General features: G+C 47.9%; 1 long non-coding RNA gene across 2 annotated transcripts in view; it reads right to left on the reverse strand.

Annotated features, from left to right (window-relative positions):
* The window catches only part of LOC309854404, a 55,686-nt gene extending 33,983 nt beyond the window's left edge, over nucleotides 1–21,703 (reverse strand). For both annotated transcript variants that reach the window (XR_014306202.1, XR_014306203.1), the window contains exons 1-2: nucleotides 21,624–21,703; nucleotides 19,663–19,785 (exon numbers count right to left, since the gene is read on the reverse strand). This is a non-coding gene — a long non-coding RNA (uncharacterized lncRNA). The remainder of the gene's footprint in view (nucleotides 1–19,662; nucleotides 19,786–21,623) is intronic.
* Between the last annotated feature and the right edge of the window lie 349 nt (nucleotides 21,704–22,052).

A 22,052-nucleotide genomic window follows, 5' to 3' on the forward strand; every position in this document is an offset into this window, starting at 1 on the left:
TACTGGTTAATCACTTGAACTCACAAAGGTTGGTTTCACACCTTGTTCATTCAGATCTGTGGAAAGTTATTTTCTTTGAAAAGGGTCTTTTCCAAGCCCCTCTAACTTGCTAGGATCTCAACATGGCAGGTCCATGGCAGGATCCTTATTCTTAAAGCATGTTCTTTCTGGTGTCTCAGCTGGATGTCAGGTGTGTTAAGTGAATTTCTCTAATCAGCAAGGCAAAAACTCCAGTTCCTCTAGCACTCCTTGACCTCTAGTAACTCTACTCTGTTCTCAATGCTAGAACAGCTGCTCTGTGATAAGGCTTGGGAGGTTTGCTCTGTGTACATACAGCCAAACCTCAGGCACAAGATCTCAGAGCTCCTCCATCAATTCATGGGGCTCCTTTCCTACTTAGGCTTCTCCCCTCCAAAGTCCTACCCTGGGGACTCCATCTACCTAAAATCCTCAACTCTGATCTCTGTTTCTTTAGCTCAGTAGGACCACAGACTCCGTCTAGATTCCATCTTATCATGCCACAGTCAAGAGAATGTCCCAGACATAAAGCTGGAAGATCATGGTCTTCACCTCGTGAATTTCTGTTCTCCCAGGGATTGCATTGCTGATTGCCCACTGCCCGAGAGCAGTTCTTTTATTTTTATTTCCAGCTTTATGTTTGTTTACAGCAGGAGAGATAATCCAATACCAGTTATTGCATCATGGCTGGAAGTTTGTGCAATGTATTTTTAACTTTCCCCATACTGATTTATAGGTAAGCATAGCAAAAGCAGGATGAAATGGCTGTTGGTTGAGCCAACCCACAGTATATTTCCCAATCTAGAAATATATTATCAATCAACTTTGAAGTAAAATGAAAAGAGTTTCAGATCTGCCAGGACTAAAAAATGAATAATAATATAATAAGTTAAAATGTCCTTCTGCATGTTCTTTCTTAGAAAAATACTGGAAGAGACACTTACTAAAATGAAAAAAAAAATAGAAAAGGAAGACCCATAATCCAAGGGACAGAGAATTCAACTCAGGAGAATAAGACGATCAAAGGGAAGTCCCAGGATGGCCATTGTGTGCCAACCTGAGAAAGGGATCTATTCAGATTGAAAGAGAAAGCTATAGTGATGCAGGAGACAGGTTTCCAGTAAACATAAAAATAAAACTAAGAGTGTATAACTGTGATTAAGTTTTTGGGGAATTACTGACAGGCACATGACAGAAGATGAAAACACTGAAAAAGAAAGCAATAGGTACACAGAACATAATAGAAAATCAAGGCAATTATTAACTCCAGGTTAAAAAAAAAAAGTCATAATCTACCTAACTGCATACTACTTTGCCTAGCAAGGACTGATATTTACATAGTTGGAATTCTATAGACATTATTTATTGGTTAACCAAAAATTGTGCGTAAATCTTATTAAGATACATGATGCCTTTGAAGGTCCATCCAGCTGTGGTGTCTGTGATGGGTTTTGAGCCCTTGTATAATCTCTGCCTGTTTCCCCTTCTACTACTGTATTGGGGGGAACTATATCTTCCTCTTCTTCCTATAGGGAAAAGGTGGTTTCCTGAAAACCTCCCAAATCACTCGGAGAAGTTAATGCTCTGCTGATATGCCACAACTTTAAGTCCATCAGTCCCAGATTCAAGATTTGTCTCTCTTTAATATTCTCTTCTATGGAAAAGCCATTTTGGATAGGATTGTCCTGTGAAGTCTTGTTGAAATTTCATCCACTCTGCTGGTGGTGTTAAGGTCTCAGGGCCCATCTTGGGACCTGGATACAGCATTTGGTTTCCAGATTAGAGTAGTGGGGCATCCACAGGAGACCCAAACCCTATCCTAGCAGTAAAGATACAAGTTGCTCGCACACCTATTGTATGAATAATACTGATTTGTCTCCCACTAGGCTATTATTCTTCCTTATGCAGTTCTCTTGGTCTGGATCTTCAGAAGGCAAGAGGAGTGAGACGTAAGGTCAGAGTATTGTGTCCACCACCTTAAACTCCCAATAAGGCACAGAGAGTCACTGTAGAGTCCAGTAGAAAGACATTGATGTGAATACAATGGCATGCATCCGTCAATCCTCCCTCAGTGTTGTTCCATTAAATGGAACATAAAACAAAGAGATGTACCAAGTTTGTAAGAAATCCAGGGAGAATCCCATAGTTCTGCCTGGTCCAAAGGTACCTGGGAAGACTTCCAAAGGGAATGACTGACCCCATCCCTGACGTTCACCCTGACATGTCACTTCATAATAACCCTCCAATAACAGTGACTCGGTTGAGCAACTCAGGCCCTTAAGAAACAGTTTGACAACCTCCTGCCTTGGAGAGAAGCTCAGCAGTTATTAAGAGAGGAGAAGGCAGCCAGCAGCCCTGCCAAGCAGGCAGAGAGTCCCTGCTGAGGCCATTATAAAGGGAAGCCATAAGGGAATGTACTAGAAAAGCTGAGGATTGGATAAGGACCCCAGACTGGGGCTCCCTGAGCCTTTGATTAAGACAGGCCAAGTTTGTTCTTCCTGCTCTGGAAAACGTGCTTTCTGTGAATCCAGGGCCTGGAGTTCTAAACAAGGAGGCCGTTAAAAGATAGATTAAAAGGCATAAAAATAGTAGAAGATTTCACAGCACAGTGAGGCCTGTCAAGTCCGGGCTCACAGAGGGAATAGCTTTAAGGCAATGATCAAAATGAGTCACCAGTGTCTGCTTCGATTGTGCTGAGGACTCTTGAAAAGGCAAAACCGGGACTATTGTTTGTGTCAAAAATACTTCTGAAGAGGCTGCAGAAATCAAAAAGGTGCTGATGTGCCAAAGTCTAAAGGGAGAGAAAGGGGAGAGAGAGAGCAGTCGGTAGTCTTAACACACAAGGGGCAGCAGGTGAGAAAGAGAGCACTTCAGGGAAGATAGAAGAGGGGCCAATGGCAGAAAGAAGGGGAGTCATGAAGGCGGTGTGAGTCCCAGCTCGGTCACAAGGGAGGCCCTTGCTTTTATTGAGCTTCTACTGTGTGCTACATACCGAACTCGTCACCTTACATGTGACACTCGAGAAACAACAGTTGTTTAAGGGAGCTGTGTAACCTTGCAGATGTCACTGTCCCTCTTGGAACCTCAGTGTCTTCTTCTGGAAAATGAAGGTAATCATCCATACCTTCCAGGGTGGTGGAAGACTATATTATTATTACATTTGCTAGGTGTGCCATAACAGAGTGGGTGGCTCCCAGGGTGGGTAGCTTAAACGACAGATATTAGTTTTGTCACGATTCTAGAGGTTAGAGGTCTGGGAGCAAGGTGTCACCAGTGTGGTTTCTCCTGGGGTCTCTCTCTTTGCTGTGTAGATGGCCGTTTTCCCCTGCATCTTCACATGACCTTCACTCCACGTGTGTCTGTGTCCTAATCTCTTCTTATGAGGACACGCTCACCTTGGATTAAGTCTCACCCGTATGACCTCATTATACCTTAATTGTCAAAAGGCTCTGTCTCCAGACACAGTTACAGTCTGAGATCCTGAATAGAGGTTAGTACTTCAACTCATCAATTTGGAGGACATGTGTCACCCCGTATCAGAAGTTTAGATGAGATAACATAGATAAAAGGACCAATCTCCTAAGAAGGGTTTGATGCGTAATCACCAAATGTAATGAAAATCATTCAATAATCATGATCCTGATAACATTTATTGAGAACATGTTACAATCTGACCACTGTAGTGAACACATCATATTCACACATTATTTTATACAAACTCATGACGAGTCCGGGAGTAGGTCACATTCGAATCCCCACTTGATTAACAGAGAGACTGAGGAATATACACACTAGGACAGGGAACTGTCTAACATCATACAATAAATAGTGGAGTCAGAATCCAAAACTCCATCTGTCGGGCTTCCTGAACGCTGTGATCCTTATCATTCCACTGGCTGGTTTTCTAGAAAGATAGAAACCTGACTTTGGGCTGATCTGGAAGGTGACCCAATACCAAGTCCTTTCCCCACTCCCCAAGTCTCTGTACCAGGCCCCAGCCCCTCTGAAAACCTTCCCAGCCAGCCAACCTCCCCCTCTTTGGCATTCTTCTGGTGATGGGGAACTCACTCTCTACTGAGGTAACTGGTCCAATCTCTGGACAAATCTAATGGTTTAAAAGTACTTCCTCCTGCAGGCAAACAGATGGATTTCAGAATCAAAATAGTTGTGGAGTAGAGTCATTCTCGATTGTCACTTCCAGGGAGGGAATCTTTGACAAGTTCCCGTTGCTTTTAGAGGTAAAATAGTCATAACTTGTTCTTCTTAAAAACTGCCAACAGCGTGAAGAGAATCAAGACTGAAGACCGAAATTGCTTTTCTCTCCTCCTGCTCACACTGTCAGCAGGGACCCAGCCAACTGTGGAAGATCTTCAGTCGGGGCTAAATTTATATTCATTCAGGTGTCGCCGGACTGTGCTTTCTTGCGTCTCTCCTCTGATCAATGCACTCATTAAAGACCCGGGCTCAGCAATAGATTTGCCTTAATGCCTGTCACCCTCAGGTTTCAATAACACAAGCTCAGAGAGACTCTAACAAGCCACTGAAGAATGAAGAGAAAAAAAGGCTCTTTCTTTCCCTCATTCTAGAGAGTCCCGAAATTGCTTCTCTTCCTCCTTTAAAAATGGCTCTGTTGACTATATTAGTTTTATTTAGGAGTTTAACGGGGCACGTAATGGAAAAGGGAGCCTGGGAAAATATTTCTATGAAAGTGTTCATGGGAGCCTTTGGATTTGGATATGTATTCCAAAGCACCGAAAAACTTGAGCCCCTCTGTTTTTCTCAACTTGAAAGATTTGCTTGAACTCTTAAAATCAAAGAATCTGTGTTTAACCCTTACATCCTTAATTACTTTCTCTTGTGACAGGAGTATGTGTTTGTTTTTGCACCTTTCCTTCTGGAATCCGTCACACGCACATGTGTCTCCACAGCTCCAACACGGTGTGCGTGTCACATTCTTACTACTATTTTCACTAAACAATCTACCAGGAGAATTTCGGATGTCGCTTCACTTCCTGTAATTAGCATCTTATTACGGAGTGATTTATGGAATGGCCCTTCTTATCCGTTCCCGTTAGATTATGTCCTTTTCTCTCATCACTATCTAGAAGGCAACAGTAAATGTCTCCACGCATGTTGCTATTTTCTCCACTTAAAGTATTTGAGGTTTGAGCTCCATGAACAGGATCAGAGTCTATGAGCTGTCCTATGACTTCTCTCTAGATGTATGTGCACACCTTAATGTTAAGACAGAACCAGTTTTAGCCACTGTGGAAGACAATACAGATAGTCCCCCCAAAATTAAAGCTAGAAAAGTACCCTACGATCTAGTAACGGCACTACGGGGTATTAACCCCCCCAAAATATGAAAATATTAATTTGAAGGGATATGTATCCCTATGTTTACTGCAACATTATCTACAGTAGCTAGACCGTGGAAGTGACCCAAATGTCCATCAGTAGAAGAACAGATAAAGAAGGTGTGGCATATAGCTACACAATAGAATATTATTAGGCCACAAAGAGAGAATAAAATCTTTCCATCTGCAAGAACATGGATGAGAGTATAACGCTGTATGAAGTAAGTCAGTCAGGGAAAGACAAATACAGTATGATTTCACTCATAGGTCGAATGCAAGAAACAAAACAGTGAACAAAGGGGGATAAAAAAAAAAGAGAGACCAACCACAAAACAGACTCTTCACTGGAGAGAACAGACTGATGGTCACCGGAGGGGAGGTGGGTGGGGGATGGGGGAAAGAGGTGATGGGGATGAAGCAGCGTGATTATTGTGATGAGCACGTGTGGGGTGGATGTCTGCAGGTGCTGAACCACTAGACTGTACACCTGAAACTGATTAAATGCTGTATGTTCACTACACTGGAATTAAAATACTTTAAAAAGAGTATACCAGTTTTATCACCACTTCACCAATACCAAACGACAGATATATTCCTTCCTAATGAGCTCTTCTGTCTTTCTATTCGTACATTTATTTAATTTTTACAGGGAAATGTTAATCACCCTCCAGAACCTTCACTGTCTCTTAGTATGGACACTGTTTCTATTACCTGAAACCAAGCTACTCCTATGATCTCCGCTACCCACTTTGGATGTCACGGTACTTCATGCTTCTTCAGAGTTGAGGGTTGGATGCCCATCTCTTCCTTTGCAGCGAGCAATTTATGATGCGTAAGTCTAGCTACATAGCTCAAGAGTTGAACGCTGGCCAGACGGTGATCCCTGAGCTAGGGGCTGCAATGGTCAGGTTTATTTTAACAGATACGGAAACTAGGCATAGACAGACAAAGGAGCACTGTCTATTTATCTATTTGACAGAGACAGAGATCACAAGTAGGCAGAGAGGCAGGTGGGGTGGAAGAAGCAGGCTCCCTGCTGAGCAGAGAGCCCGATGTGGGGCTCAATCCCAGGACCCTGAGATCATGACCTGAGCTGAAGGCAGAGGCTTCAACCCACTGAGCCACCCAGGCGCCCAGAGGAGCACTGCCTAGGGGGAGAGCCGATTCAGAGCTTTATCCACCTGACATTCAATGTAGGCTCTATTTTCTTCATCACAACTGCAGCCGTGCACAACCAAATGGCGAGGCTGGGTGTGGGCAATGCACTCACGCTCTTATTATCAGTCTCCTGTTGCAACAGAGCTCTAAAGGACAGGAGACAATTTTTCAAGCACGTAGCGGGGAAATAATTCTGTGGACCCTTTTGATACTATTATTGAGCAAATTGGACTAGCCTATTATGGAGCCACCGTTTGCTCAAAATGATGGCTGGAATTTATTGCATGTCCCCGTACACACGCTCTGTGCTAAACGCCTCCCGGCTGCTCTCTCAATATCCCAAACACTCCATTTTGTAGACGGGCCAGCTGAAGGTGACAGAGCTGAAGAAACTTCTGAAAGACCATTATTGGTAGCTAGTGGTGGAGCTGGAGCTCACCAAACCCCTTAACAGGTTTTGCACAGCCTCTCATTTCGTGGAAGGAAAACCTGAGGCCGAGAAGGCTTAAGTTGGGGAGCCAAAAATCACAGAGACAGATCTGCCCTTAAAGCCACACTACCCAAATCTTTGTTCCGGAAGGATTCCAAATAATGGATCACACCCCCCTGCTGGGAAGTGAGATTAAATTCCTCTCCTCTTGATTTGGGGGTTTATTTAGTGATTTGTTTCCAAAGAGTAAGACAGGGAGTGGGGAGGGAGAGTTATGTCTCTGTGCCGGAGAACCCTGGCCGTTTTGACCAGTTCCCTTCACTGGGAAGTTGAAGTTCCCTTCAACTTACATTGATATCCTGCTCCTCTGACACCATGAAGCCTGAAGGACACTTCACCTCTGCGATAGCTTCTCAAAAATCTACAATAAATCTACACTCTAATCAGATGGAATTAAGTGGAGGGACATTCTACAAAATGCCTGCCTGGTATCCTTCAAAATGGTCCAGAACGTGAAAGAAAAAGCTCAGGAACTCGCCTCAGATCAGAAGAGCCCAAAGAGCCAAGACAACTAAACACAATGTGGGCTTCTGCACCGCATCAGAGAGCAGAAGAAGGGCGTGAGCGGAACAACGGCTGACCTCCAAGTGACGTCTGTCAGTTAAGAGCACGGCATCAATATCAATTTCTTAGATCTGGTAATGGCTCTATAGTTTATCTCCCTCAGTACACCATAGGTGTACGCCAGAGCACAAAGGAATGCGCTGCAGTATCTTCACAATGTTTTTTGTAAATCCAAAATATCCCGAAATAAAAAGCTTAAAATAAAATGAAAACAAAAATAAACAGGTTTCCTAAGCCCATGCTCCCTATTTTGTGGACATTCCCTAATAACAGCTTATGATCCCCGCAAGGAGAGGGGTGCAGAAGAATATTTGGGAAACACTTCGCCGTAAACGATTTAGAGCTGGTATTCCTGGAATGTCTGCGCCCTCATAAACATCCCCCTCCACACACACACACACACTGCATGCTGCTAAAATCGGTTCCAAACACGCACAGCACTCTCTTGTCAGACTGAGAGCCCTGGGGCTTCCTGCAGCCACTTGCTAGGGTAGAATTGTCCCAGGTTGTTTTTTCCTTTTTTTTTTTTTTTTTCTTTATAGGGGCAACAATACAGCAGCTGAGCTTTTATAGAAAGAGAATGACATTCTTTCCATTTTTTTTTTAAAAGGGAACAGTTAAAAATATGCATTGGTACATACTGCAATTATCATTCAGAAGAAATGCAGGAATGGTGACATTAACTAATGGGAGTGTAGCAGCTGCCTGCTAATTGAAAGCCATCCTCAGCAGCGCGGAGGTGTCCGATGCTAATTGCTAATTTAGTCTGTCTGTCTGATGTGGAAAAGAGACCCACCAGACAGGGATGGAGGCTGCTTTCTCCTTCTGCACCGCCCAGAGTCAGTTCACCCTCAATAGGGTGTTTGTTGGAAAGAGAGGAAATGTTAACCTGTGACCATGATTTCCTCAACTTACCCTCATCTTTGGTTCACTGAGATTTTCCAGAGAGCAAGACTCAATGAACACTGTTAATGAGATGCTTGTTATGGGGCACTCATGTTAACTGAAAACTAACCACATGTCAGTACCATGTCTCTAATCCTCTGGCCAGCCTGTGGGGGAAATAGTACCAGGTCCCTTTTATAAACGTGAAATGACCTGTCAAGCTTTCACCTTGAGAAGTGACAGGCACGGACTTCTGTCCTCCAGCCCAGCCTTTCCCACTCCACTAGAATGCCTCTTACGGGTCGGGTGTCCTGCTTGGCCACTGGACGTCAGGATGATTGTTTTAATCACTTAGTAATCTACGTATGCCCCCTCTTCCCAGAAGTCTTACGGGGATTAAATAAAACTGGATAGAAAGCCAATTGTGTTCCCCAAAGTATCTGGTGCAGGGTAGACGCTGGAAGTTTCCTGGAGGGCTGGCGCACAAAGTTGCAAGACCCACGATGACCGTTAGGAGAAACGAGAGAGGAGGTAGGATGTGGAGGGAACAACAGGAAATGCACTCAAGGCATATATATCCCTGTCCTTAGAGTCTGCCTTACCACTTTGTGATTTTTTTTTTTTTAACTCTCATTGGGTTATGTGTCTTTGAGAGCAATCAACCGTGCATTAAATCTTTTCTTCTTTTTCTCCACTGTGCCTTGTACATACTGAATCGCACATGACTCATTTGCTCATCTGTAAGTGATAATACCCACTTCAAAGGCACACGGTGGGTTGCTCAAACAATGGGTGTCATGTGCTTAGCACATGCCTGACACGTGTGAGGCTCAACAATGGCAGCCCAGGGTTCAGTGCACCGACTGATTTGAGTTAAATTGCTTAAGCAGATACAAATTGTAAAAGGTTGTATAGTCAGAGGATAACGTACTTCAGTGCTGCCGACCTGTAAAAGAAGGAAGGGGAGAGGGAAGGATGGGAGAAGAGGGGCGATTGGAGGGGGGGCATGAAGACCTGCCCATGTCTTTGTCCACTCGGCACAGTGGGGATGCCAGGACCTCAGAAAAGGTAGCAGTGCCTGTTGGACAGAGAGTCCAGAATCCAAGGACATTGGTCTAGCGATTCCCAAACAATGGCAACATATGGACAACAGAATCATTTGTCAGATCCCAGGAAGCTTACAGAAGTATGTGGGGCACTTTATAAGGGTTGCAGTCTTGCATAGTCAAGTGTTGCCTTTGGGACAGATGTGAAGGAACTTGCTGCATTATTCTCAGGCCCATAGATATGTTCCTCCTGGCTGCTGTTTGCTCAGGCACCCAAGCTGGAAGGGGTTCTGCACGTCACCGTTCTGTAGATATTGTGAGCCAGTGAGCATGCCCCAGTACACCCTGCTCAACCATTAGCGGTCACTGTGCCCCAGCCATCCCTCCTAGAACATGCCCCTTCACTCTCTAATCTGGCCATGACCTTCCAAAAGCCTGGCCCCCAGAGCTGAAACAAAGCTCCCAGATTACTCTCATCACTCTAGATCAGAAGTCTGCTTCTCCCAATATAACCCAAGATGTGTCCGCTTTGGTATTAGCTTAGCCTTCTGTTGCCATGTGACACAGAACCACAACCTTGGAGCTTAGACCAATGCCCATGTATGATCCCATGGTTCTGCCAGTCACAAGTTGGGCCCAGAGTGTCTGGGTTCTCTGCTCAGGGCATCCCAAGGCTAAGAAGAAGGCATTTGTCAGACCAAATGCTAATCTAAGGGTTCTGGGGAAAAGTCTTCTTCTAAATTCCATCTTGAAGGCAGAACCCAGTACCTCATAGTTGCGGACTAAGGACCCGCTCTCTTGCCATCTGTCAGCCAAAGGTCATTCTCAACTCCAAGAGGCCACCCACCTTCCCCCATGGGGCCCCCTTCCTTCCTTAAGCCCATGATGGTACATCAAATCCTTCTCAAATCTTGGACTGCCCGTGTCTGACCTTCAAACCAAGAGCTAAAGAGCTTGTGGGATTAAGTCAGGCCCACCCAGTAATCTCTGGATGTTAAAGTCAACTAATCTGGAACCCTAATTATGTCGGCAAAAGCCTTTAGCCATAATCCTAGGAAAGATGTATCATCCTGACCCAGACACCACCCAAATTCAAGGGAGGAGAATATACAAGAGCGGGGATTATTGTATCAGTCAAAGTTCTCCACAGAAAGAGAAGCAATAGATGATACAAATATCATCTATTAAGATATAAGTAAACATATACATATATGTATATACATATATAGATATTGTGATTTTATATTGGAAATGGCTCACTGCTGCAGAGGCTAGCAAGTCTGAGATCTATAGGACAGGTCACCAGGCTGGAAACTCAGACAAGGGGTGAGTTGCCTGTAGTCGTGAGGCATATTTTTTGCTTTGGGGAACCTGTTTTTGCTCTTCAAGCCATCAACTGATTGGTTGAGGCCCACCCACACTATTAAGAATAATGTCTTTTACTTAAAGTCAGCCTACTAGAGATGTTAATGTCACCTGCAAAATACCTTAACAGCAATACCTGCATTGGATGCAATTACATAAGTGGGTCCTACGGCTTCAAGGAGTGGACACAGAAAACTAAATTACATGGGTTAACTTAGAGCTCCGTCTAGTCCACTTTCGTGAACAGTGCGATCACCCTGACGAGCCCGTTGCAGTTGTGATCAACCAAGACCCCCGCGGGTCCGGGCACTGTCGCCCTTTGTATCACAAGCGCACACTTCCAAATGTTCACGGGATGTCATCGCTGCCCTTGTCCAAGGGCAGAAAAGCACCCACGGCCTTCCCCTGCCCAGAAAAGCCTCATTCAATGCTTCTCAAGGAGAACGGCCGCCCAGAGTCATGTCCTCCTCCAGGCAGAGGAGCTCAGAGAGTTTGAGAGGGGCTTGGCAGGCCCCCTGCAGGTGGTGCAGGGGAACCCTGGTCCTGAGCCTCAGCATCTCCGCAGACAAGGAGCTCTGACAGCTCTTCTGGGGGAAGAAAGCCATTTGCAAAGCCCAATAATGGCACCATACATATGTACACATTTTACACAAAGCCTGTTTATTTTAAAAATCCATTTCTCTCCTACAGACGGCAGACTGCAGGAAGAACCACGAGCACATCAGAGGCCCTGCCCGCGGCCATTCGGATCCTCCCTCTCCAGGCGGCTCCAGCGCAGCCCTGGGAAGGAGAGCACATTTCTGGCAACGGGTGACTTCTGCACCAGAGCAGCAGGCCCCCACCCCACTCCCAGGGCAGACAGTCTTTCTGCCTGAACGTGGTCTACAGGGGGTCGCACCAGCACAAGGTATCCAGATCCGGCCCTGGGGTGGGGGGCGGGGGGGGGGGGGTACAGAAGCTGGCGTTGGTCTCAGGGGGCTGCAGGTAAGAGGTAGAGAAATGCCAGGAAAATAGTGCCCAAGACGTCTGCCGCGTGTTTGTCGTGTCCCCCCATACCTCGGGCGTGGAGGGAGGAGGCGTGGAGAGCAGCTGGGATCTATCTGGTGAGGGACCACCTTCTAGAGCCAGCACTACCCCAGCTTCTCCCACATCCAGCCACACCAGTGAGGCACTGACAGCTAGCCCCCCTCTCCAGGAAGATGGTGCTGTATCAAAATACTGTGCAGGTAAGTTTGTTTGTTTGTTTGTTTGTTTTATGATTATTTATTTATTTATTTGAGGCGGGGGAAGAGAACAGAGCTAGTGAGAATACTACTGGAGGTGGAGAGGGGTAGAGGCAGAGGGAGAAGCAGGCTCCTCGCTGAGCAGGGAGCCTGATGTGGGTCTCGATCCCAGGACCCTGGGATCAGGACCTGAGCAGGGGGCAGACACTTAACACCGGGAGCCATCCAGGCACCCTGGGCATTTATGTTTTGTGGCAAATCGGGGCAGAGCTCGCAGCAGATGCAGCTTCACCCTGACACTCGATTCCAACCTCGCCTAGAGTTCACTCCGTGTGGCAGAATCTGGCCTTGAGCTACAAAGGGAGTCCCGAACTGTAGGCGCACCCCTCCTACAGGGACATTTCCCTAGCGGGTACACAAGGCTTGTGAGTAGCCCTGATGGGTGCCTTCAAGGAAGGGGAGACGTGGGAGCCAAGAGCCTCCTGCCCTCCCTGCAGACAGTTTGGAGTAGCAGCTGTCTGTCTCTCCAGAGGTCCAGGAGGTGCAGGGGACCCTTTGCCCATAGCAGCAACGTCCTGACACATCTCAGGGCAGCTTTTCCTTCTGACCTGTCTCCCTCTGGATCTTCACTCCTTGAGGGCTCCTTGTGATCATCGTCCAAGTGAATCACATAAATATAAGTCCTCCTCCCAGTCCTTCTGCTTTGGGGGCCATCCTAACCAGGACACCATCTCTGGAACCAAGGGGGCCGTCTCATTAATGGTTCCCAGTTGGCCCAACGCTTCCTGAGCAGCCGGTGCTAACTCTCTGTGTCCCAGATTCAAATAGAGCAACCTTGACCATGAAGAAGATGCATCAATACACTTGACTATGGAAACACAACACATCCCTGGAAAATTCAGGTTCCTGCAAAGTTAAGAAACCTCAGAAATCCCTTCACAAACTCTACCTCCCATGCGGGAAATTACAATATGCATACCTTTACCTCTCTGTTTTCAACAGTGCTTGAGGTCAAGGGCATGGGAAAGAATACACTGAAAATGCTTACAGTACCTATAGAACAGACAACAAGAACAATGAGATTGAGGACTGGGCTGGCAGGATCAGAGTAGAGATATTTGCAATGACCTTGGTGAGGAAGTGACACGAAGCACACCGAGGCTTTGTGTCTGCTTCCCCTCAGCTTCTAGGATGGGGACAGGGGGAACATGTGCAGGAGGCACCTTAAGCCCATGAGCCTTAAGTGACAAACCCTTGGTGACACACCCTCCTGGGATTGTTCAAGGGCCAGACACACAAAATAGAAGGCTGGTGCCCGTGTCTGAGTCAGAACAGACACGGCCATGATGTGTAACAATGCACGGTCTCGGTAGTTCAAAACTCCCAAGTTTTGCTTCTGTCTTATGCAAGATGTCCCTCGAGGGTGGGCCTGGGGTTCTGCTCCATACTGTCTTTATGCCAGCACCAGTGCAGGGGGTAGCCCTTGTCCCTTGTGGCTACTGATTGGCAGTGGGAAGGAAACATGGCATGTGACTTCCCTGGCACAGAAGCACCATCACCTCTGCTCATGTGACCTTGATCCAGGCCAGTCACAGGACGGCACTAGAGAAGTTAGGAGTGCAGCCTTACCAGAGGGCAGAGAGCTGAAAAAGGCTGGCAAAGAATGCAATTTCCTGCAAAACACACTTCAGTACACCTCTTCCAGGACCCCCATAAGGAAGCTCCCAACTCTGCCCAGGATACAGTCGTGGCTAAATGGATATTAATTGTATGATTGATTTTTTTTGCTATTTTCAGGAATAATAAGTACCGTTAACCTTTTGGTTACTTACAATTTAGTCTTTCTTATCACATTCGTATGTGTTATGTGTGGGCACTTTCATATACTTAGTAATAGCTTAATTGTGTGTGTGTGTGTGTGTGTGTGTGTGTGTGTGTGTGTGTGTGTGTGTGTTTTAAATTCATTTTCATTTGGTTAATTTATTTTATATATCAAGCCATTCGTTTGTTTGCTCAAGGACTCCAGCTGTCCTGGCTTAGTTTGAGAACTAAGGTTTTCTTAGTTTTCTTCCCATCAAGCCCTGTGTTCTCTAATCACACATTTGCCTCTTTCCAGTGACTTGGTGACCACTTCCTTGGTCTTTGGAAAGGATCACTGCATTTTCCGTCACAGGATCTCAAAGCCACAGGCCTCCTATTGCAAAGTATCACTTCTAAAGGGCAAAACAAAGACTAAAAGAGCCGAGAATGGGAAATCAAATAGGCAAGTAGGGTGGCATCCAGACTGGGAGAGGGAAGGATTGTCAAGAGGACGCCACTGGGAGCCATAGAACTGTCCCCTGGTGTGGCCCTTACCCACACCTGATGATGCCCAGGAATGTGGTCCTCAGGGGACAGGGGATGGTTTCTGCACACACTGATGTCAGGGCCACAGTGTTCCCTGGCTCAGGTTGTGGGGTCCAGGGGTGGAATCCAAGGCCCTTCCTGTGTGGAGAGGGGCTCTGCCCCAGGATGCGTCCCTGGGACCCACCCCCGCCCCACGCTTGTCACCTCCCCAACCCCCCATGCTCCCTCTCGCTGTAGCTCCCTGCAGGTGATTCAGGCCCAAATTCTAGGGTTGAAACTGGAAGGACCTTCATGGAAGAAGAAAAAAAAAATTGTCTTTCTCTTGTTCAATACCTGAAAGCATGTCGGTAATGACCCAGGGACACAGAGACATCAGGAGAATAGATTTCCGTGTGGTTTCCAGCTGGTACTTCCCTTTTGTCTCCCTGATGTTTGTAACTAGGGGGCAGAAAAGATCCCCCATTTACCAAACTCTAAGAGGGGAGAGAGCCAAGGGCCTGGTCCTGGGCCGGCCACCCGCTGGCTTGGCGTCCACATGGCCACTTTGCCTCTCTGGGGCTCTTTCCTCAACTGTAACCAGAAAACAAGACAGTGGTTGGATTAAAAGCTGGCAAAGGTCGCTCCTGGCTATATTTAAATGGCACTCCTTTACTAAATGGCACGATTTGATCCCTATTTTGGGGAGTTCAGAGTACTTTTTAAAAATATAACACTATATCCGTCTACCTTTCAAACAGATACAAGTCTTCCCTCCTATCATTCTCCTAGGAGCTCCCAGAATTTGACATACGTAGTAAACATTCTTTAAATAGTCATCTTGGGACGATCTGCAAATGACAAGCCATTCTGGACTGAAGCACTCGTGACTCTCGTCAACCTTACTTAGATATTCCGGTTCACTTAAACAACAGTTAATGTTTTTTGAACACTTCATAAGCCAGGCATTCATTGTTCTAACAGGTTATGTTTTGAAACACCCTCTTCCTGAGCCCTCATAATAACTTGGTGAATCAGTGTTATTATGGCTTCCCCATTGGACAGGTGAGTCAACCGAGGCACGGCAAGTGACATTTCTGAGGCCACGCCTCTGGGCAGGAAGGGAAAGCACTCCCTCGGAGAACCCCGCCCCTGCCCCCAAGACTTTTACTCCCAGACCCCATCACTCATCCTTGTTTCCTATTCACCAACCCCCCCACCCACTTTCCAGAAGCTTCTCTCTGCTCATGCCTCTCCCTTTCTCCTGAAGGCCAACCACCGTCTCTCTTTTCAGGATTATATAGCATATCTATTTCAAGACACCTGCTGGCTTTGTTCGAGCCTTCCATTCTCTCTCAAGACAAAAGCCTGAGGATAGGGGTAGGAAAAAATGTGTAACTTCTCACCTGTGTGTGTGCAGGGGGCCAGGGAGAGGCCCCACGATTCTGCCAATACCTGTGCTCATCAGAGCTGGGGTGCCCCCCTCAGCCCCTTCCCTTTCTCCACCCATAAGACCCAGCAGCAGACCCGCTCCCCGGCGAGAAATGACATCCAAACCCAACAGATAGTTTCTAATTTCACCTTCTTGGAGTTTTCATTTTAGCAATAAATCTCCTCAAGTGGCTATTGCTCCAGAAGCCTTTTCAAAGAAAAAATGAAAACCGTGATCACCACCGTGAGAAAACCAATGCATTTTTTTCGGTTACAGAAATGAAGAGACCCGAGTCATTCCCACCCAGAAAATACGCTCAGTTTGGCTGCGAATCCAGCCTTCTGGGTGCTCCTGGGTTGCCGACCAAGGGGCAGGGGCCCTACTACTCCTTCCCTGATGCTCCGTCTGCCCCGCCTCCTCTCTGGAAGAGCAAGGCCTGCTCTAAGCGGAACATTTATGCTCCGCTCCATTTCCTCCTCCGTCTGATGAGGACAAAGAACCTCGGACCTGTGGGTGGTGGGACCACTAAGCCCACAAGGCATAAGCCTCAGAGAGCCTGGGGCCCTGGAGGGGTCTATGAGTCCTGGCTGAGTTCAAATCTAAATGGAACTTGGGAATGAATATGCTGACTTAATGAACTTGGATGGGGTCAATTTCAGGGGCCCCCGTGGTGGGCTAGAGGCAGCCAGGGAAAGAAATCTGTCCCTCCACCAGAAGTTTCCAGAATGTAAGAAGACACACACACACACACACACACAGAACCAGTCCTAGCTCAGACGCGGGCTGACTTGCAGTAAATGAGTAACAAGACGTGTCTTCTTATTTCAGACACAATCAGGGTGGCTCTTATGAGTGTTGGACACACTAGGAGATCCCAAAAGAAGTACTAAGGACAGCGACACCTGGGTGTCTCAGTCAGCTGGACCTCTGCCTTCAGCTCAGGTCGTGGTCCTGGGGTTCTGGGATCGAGTCCTGAGTCGGGCTGCTTGCCTATCATTTAGCCTGCTTCTCCCTGCCTGTTGCTCTCCCAGCTTGAGTGCGCATGCTCCCTCTCTCTCCCCCTCTCTCTCTCTCTCTCTCTGTGACAAATAAATAAATTTAAAAATCTTGGCAGGGGAGTTGGTGGGGAGGGGAGAAGTGCTAAGGATTTTCCTAAAGGATCCGGTGGTTTGTGTAGGCTCAGACAAATCTTGCAGAATGCAAAATGCCATTGAGGACAGCATGCAAAATTATGCAATATTAATTCCTGTTTCTGGAATACCTTCTATAAGCCGAAGACTACACATTAGCTGTATTCATCCTCAAAACCATACTAAGTTTTCCATCGCAGTGATGAAGAAATGAGCCCTTTTGCCCACCCACCGGGAAAGTCACTCAATTTGGTGTCCTTGAGGTTCATTCCGGGTGCGGGTCATTAGCCCCTCCTCCCAGACGAAGGAGTTGAATTGGCTTATCCACAGACACCCCAGAACTAGTCAGCAATGGAATCTGGTCAACGTACTAGGTCATGCTGCCTCCTGGCCCCCTGTATTAGGTATTTCTCACCAGCAAACCCAGTCCATGATGTCGTACCAGGACCCCAAAAAACCCACAGCCCCGCAGCTGGGGAGTAGATATCTGCCTCCTGGAGTCAGCCAAGGTACTGGTATCCATCCTCGAGGTCGGAGGTTGGCAGCTGCTACAGGAAGAGGAACCCAGGAACAGAGACACATAGGAAGTGTCACGAGAATATAGAGGAAGGAGCCAGGACTGAGAAACAGCAGGACAGACCCAGAGACCCAATGATGGAGGGCCTTGACTGGCATGCCAAGAATGCAGACTTTGAACCATCCTCCAGGAGGAGCTCTTGGAATATGGGCAACAAGGCCTGGCGGGGTCAGATCAGTGGTCCAGAAGGAGCTCTGCGCTGGGGCTAGGGGCAGGCTAGAAGGAAGGAAGCTGCGTTTGCCCAGGAGAGGGTACGTGGCTACGGCTACAAAGAAATGGTGAAGAAGAAAGGGCTTTCCAGGATGGCTTGTCACCAGTCTTTGCTCTCCTTGCGCAGACATTCATTTTTCACCTGTTTTGCTCACTAACATGCCCCACCCCCCACCCCCCGACAGTACCCAGTATGGAATCGGCACCTCATAAATATTCATGAACTGAAAAGATAAATGCATAAAGGCAGACCTGCCAAGGGCCAGGTAGGACTCTCATTGACAATGAGAGCGGCCAGTCCTAAGATTCCAAATCGGAACCCTCAGAGGGTTCAATCCCACAGCCTGTGCATGACTTCTGCCCAGGTGGGTAGAATGGGAGGGGCCCGCTCCCTGGGAATGACCCCGAGAGACGGAGACCCAGGAATGGAGAACCAGAGGTCGGCAAACACCTGACTTAAAGAGGATAAACTTCGGCTCCACGAGCTTGCCCTCTCTCCAAACACTGTCTCCAAGCCGTGACACCCTAGGACATTCTCAGCAACATTTATGGGCACAAAGGCCAGTTTGGGGAAAATTAAAATATTTACAAGCTGCGTTTTCTTTTTTCACTCAAGATGCAAATAGCTTTCCTGAGCCCCAGGGGGATAATGTATGTTCGGGCAGCATAGCTAACTACGAGAATTGAACAAAGCCCGTGGGGGATGCAGCACTCTGAGCCTCCACATTCACGTTCGGAATATTCGAGAAATAGTAACCGAGAGGCAGCTTCCTAACATCTTCTTCTCTCATCTGTGAGTCCCTTTCAAGTCTGAATCTTCAAAATGCTCCAAGGTCTATACTAAGTTCCCACTTTACAGAAGGCAGCAGTGGGGTGCTCCCAAGATCACAAGGAGAGTTAGTGGCGTGGGTTAGATTAGATGAGCGTGTTTCACTTATGGTGGCGTTATCCAAGCGCCCGGTGAATGCCTGCCTCTGGCGCTGGTCCCTGGGCAGCGCAGACAGGAAGCCCTGTGGTACAGGCTGGTCTGTCACCATGCACAGACCAGCTATCACAGGCCTGCGGGGTCTCCCTGTCCTTGTTCTGGGCCAAGTGACCTGTTGGGCTCTCAGCAGCCCTAAAGGGGCTGTTGCCCCAGGCGGAGGACGGATGGCCCACCACCATGCCCACGGGACCCCACAGAGGCACAGGGACTTGAAGAAATGGAAATGTCGGGCGCCTGGGTGGCTCAGTGGGTTAAAGCCGCTGCCTTTCGCTCGGGTCACGGTCTCAGGGTCCTGGGATCGAGTCCCACATTGGGCTCTCTGCTCAGCAGGGAGCCTGCTTCCCTCTACCTCTCTCTCTCTCTCTTAAAAAAAAAAAAAAAGGAAAAAAAAAAGAAATGGAAAGCCAAGCCGAGGGTCTCCTTGAGAAATCCTCTCTCGCCCACCCTATCCACCTACCAGATGTAAAACCAAAGTGTTATTTCGATTAGATAGGAGCCCGTTCTCCGTGAGGGCACCGTGAGTGATGCTCGGCCCAACTTCTTTTTGGAATCTCAGGCATCTTTGGGTTGTAAAAATGAAAACAAAAACGAAGTCCAGTCCTTTTTGCCTGAGAGAACCCACCCTTTGAGAACCCATCCTTCCCCCGCTCCCAGGACTGAAGGGTGACCCCTGACTTCTGGTCCCGGTTGGTGACCTTGTCGCTCACACGCCTGAGGGGAGACTTTCCTGGTGTGATGTCATCGCCTGTGTATGCAGAAAATAGGAGTCACCGAAGCAAAGGGGAAGGGCTGTAGCAGCCCTTAATGGTGGAGACAGGCTGGGAGGCAGAAAGAGAGCCTGAAATGAAATGGAAGGTGCGTATGGCCACTCTCCAGTCGTCTGTCATTAGGCAAGTTTACCTCATGGTTCGCAGCGGACGTGGACAGCCGCCACCGGACGCAGGCAGGACTGGGAGGGCTGGAAGACGCACAGCCGCCTTGATCTCGGGGCCGCCTGCTATGAGCCGTGTGCTTTTCTCTTTTCTGTAATAAACAGGAGGGTGTGCCTGGAGAGTCCACTGTCTGAAGCTGCTGTCCAGATGGTGGCCGCACGCAGCCCTCCCCTCCCCGTGGAGTCACCCACATCAGAACCCCTTTCAGGACCTCCAGGGTTTGCTCCCCTCCCCCACCTTCATCCTTCTTTCCCTCCCCCAGGACCCCAGGGATGTTGATCTTCTCTCCCTGTGCTCCGTACGCCCGCCCCAGGCTCCCCCTGAGGGGGGACACTGGTTCTCTGAGTCACTCAGGAAATGCTCCCTGCACCTTGCGCCAAGTGGTGCGCAGCCGGGAGCTGGGTTTGCACCTAAGCTCTGCGCACTCTGAGCCATCCAGTGAGGCCGTCTAGGGGAGAGCCCGCATGCTGAGCACGGCCTGCCAACTGGTCAACGTCACGGGGATATGACCTCCCTGTCCTCCTCCTCATGCTTCCTCAACCCCTCCCAGACAAGAACAGAACATGTCATGCTGGCCTCTGCTCCAAAGCAGCGGTGTCAATCTCGAATCAAGTACTCCCTTTACCCTGGCAAAAGCACCTGCTTCAGCCGTATTTAGACCAGTGCTGCTCAGCCGGGGGGGAGTTGTGCCTCCTAGGTGACATTTCACGTTGGTTGGGGGACATGTTCGATTGTCAAAGCTGGGAGTGGGGGGTTGTTACCAGCATCTACTGGGTGAGGCCAGGCTAAACCTGTTCAAAACATCCCTGCCCTCCGACAAAGAATTAACTGGCCCAAAATGTCAAGTGGGTCAAGGTTGAGAAATCCTGCTCCCGACCATGTGCATTGCTTGAAGGTGGAAATCTCCACCTTACTTACTGTCAGATCCCCAGTACCAGCTCAGAACCTGGCACAGAGTCAGAATCCAATATGCTTTGCTATTGGTGAATAGAGGGAAGAATGAACGAATTCTTCCCTCCCTAAAACATCTGCGATGCACCATCACCTGCCTGCAAACATGTCCTGAAGCCCATAAGCATTCAGGCAACGTATCCACACATACCTGCCTGGACACACAGATAAGCACACATCCAGATGGGCGTGCAAACACATACACACACACATATGCAGACACATACACACACTACACTCCCATCTGATGCCAGATTCCAGGGACCGGCCTCACTCCCGACATGATCACCCCGCCCCCTGTCCTTAGGAGGATTAGGAGCCTCTTTTCTTGGCCACAGTCGGCGTGACCTGGGTGCAGACACCTCCGCAGAGACATTAAGCGTTCCTTGTAATTAATTTCACTGACTAGACACATTTTCCTACTGTGGCTCCATTATTAAATAAGCAGCGGACCCAAAAGCAAAAAGATCCTTTTTGTAATTACACACGCAGAAGGTAACTCAACAACTGGAAAAGTGAAATGTCAATTTGACAATTGCATAATGGCCCAGACCGACTGGCAGCCAGGTCTGTCTCATTAAAGCTAGTGACGCTGGTGGGCAGTGAGCAAGGAGTGGAGGGGCTGGAGGAAATGGGGGAGGAGGGGGTCAGCTCCAGGAGCAGTGTGAGCTGGAACAGGTGCAGGAAGGCAGGGGAGGAAGGCAGAGGCTCTGCCCCATCTCCCACACCACTGTCTCCTCTGGAGCTGGAGGAGTCTAAAGCAATGGACAGCAATGAAAAGCCCAGATTCCCAGGCGAAGTGGTGTAAAGTTTTAGGAGCTGATTTGCTAGAAAAATTGGAATTGGAAGAGGCTGGGGTTGAGCAGCTCTTGGTTCTGTGATCCAGATCAAATTACTACTGGCCTTCCCCACTTTTGCCCTACAGAAATCCACAAGGTTGTAAAGGTTGGGTCACAGGCCCACGGGGCTTCCCTTTACCTGGCATTCACCGACCTGTAGATATTTCTTAATTACTCATTCTCTCCTGCTGCTATGCTGCAAGCTCCCTGAGCCAAAAGAAGGTGTCTTACTCATTTCTGTACCTCCAGTGACTGCCTTAGTAAATGTGTAATGAATGAGTGAGTAAATAAATGAACCAACAAAGAACCCACCTCGAGTTTCAGGGGAGAGGCAGGGCAAAAGGACAGGCGCCAGCTGTCAGAAGACCTCATTTGCTGTGTCAGGATTTGGGTTTTATTCCAGAGGTCACAAAGAGTTAACCGGGGGTGGGGCGGTATGTTAAGTTTAGGGTGTTAAAAAGATTCTTTGGTATAAGTATATGCATTGCAACTTTTAAATTCATAGCCAACATTCTGAATTTTTGTGTTTTGCTTTGGGTTTGGTTTTCTTTTTTAAGATTTTACTCAT

This window comes from Mustela nivalis, assembly GCF_964662115.1.
Source record: "Mustela nivalis genome assembly, chromosome: 2".
NCBI classification, from domain to species: domain Eukaryota; kingdom Metazoa; phylum Chordata; class Mammalia; order Carnivora; family Mustelidae; genus Mustela; species Mustela nivalis.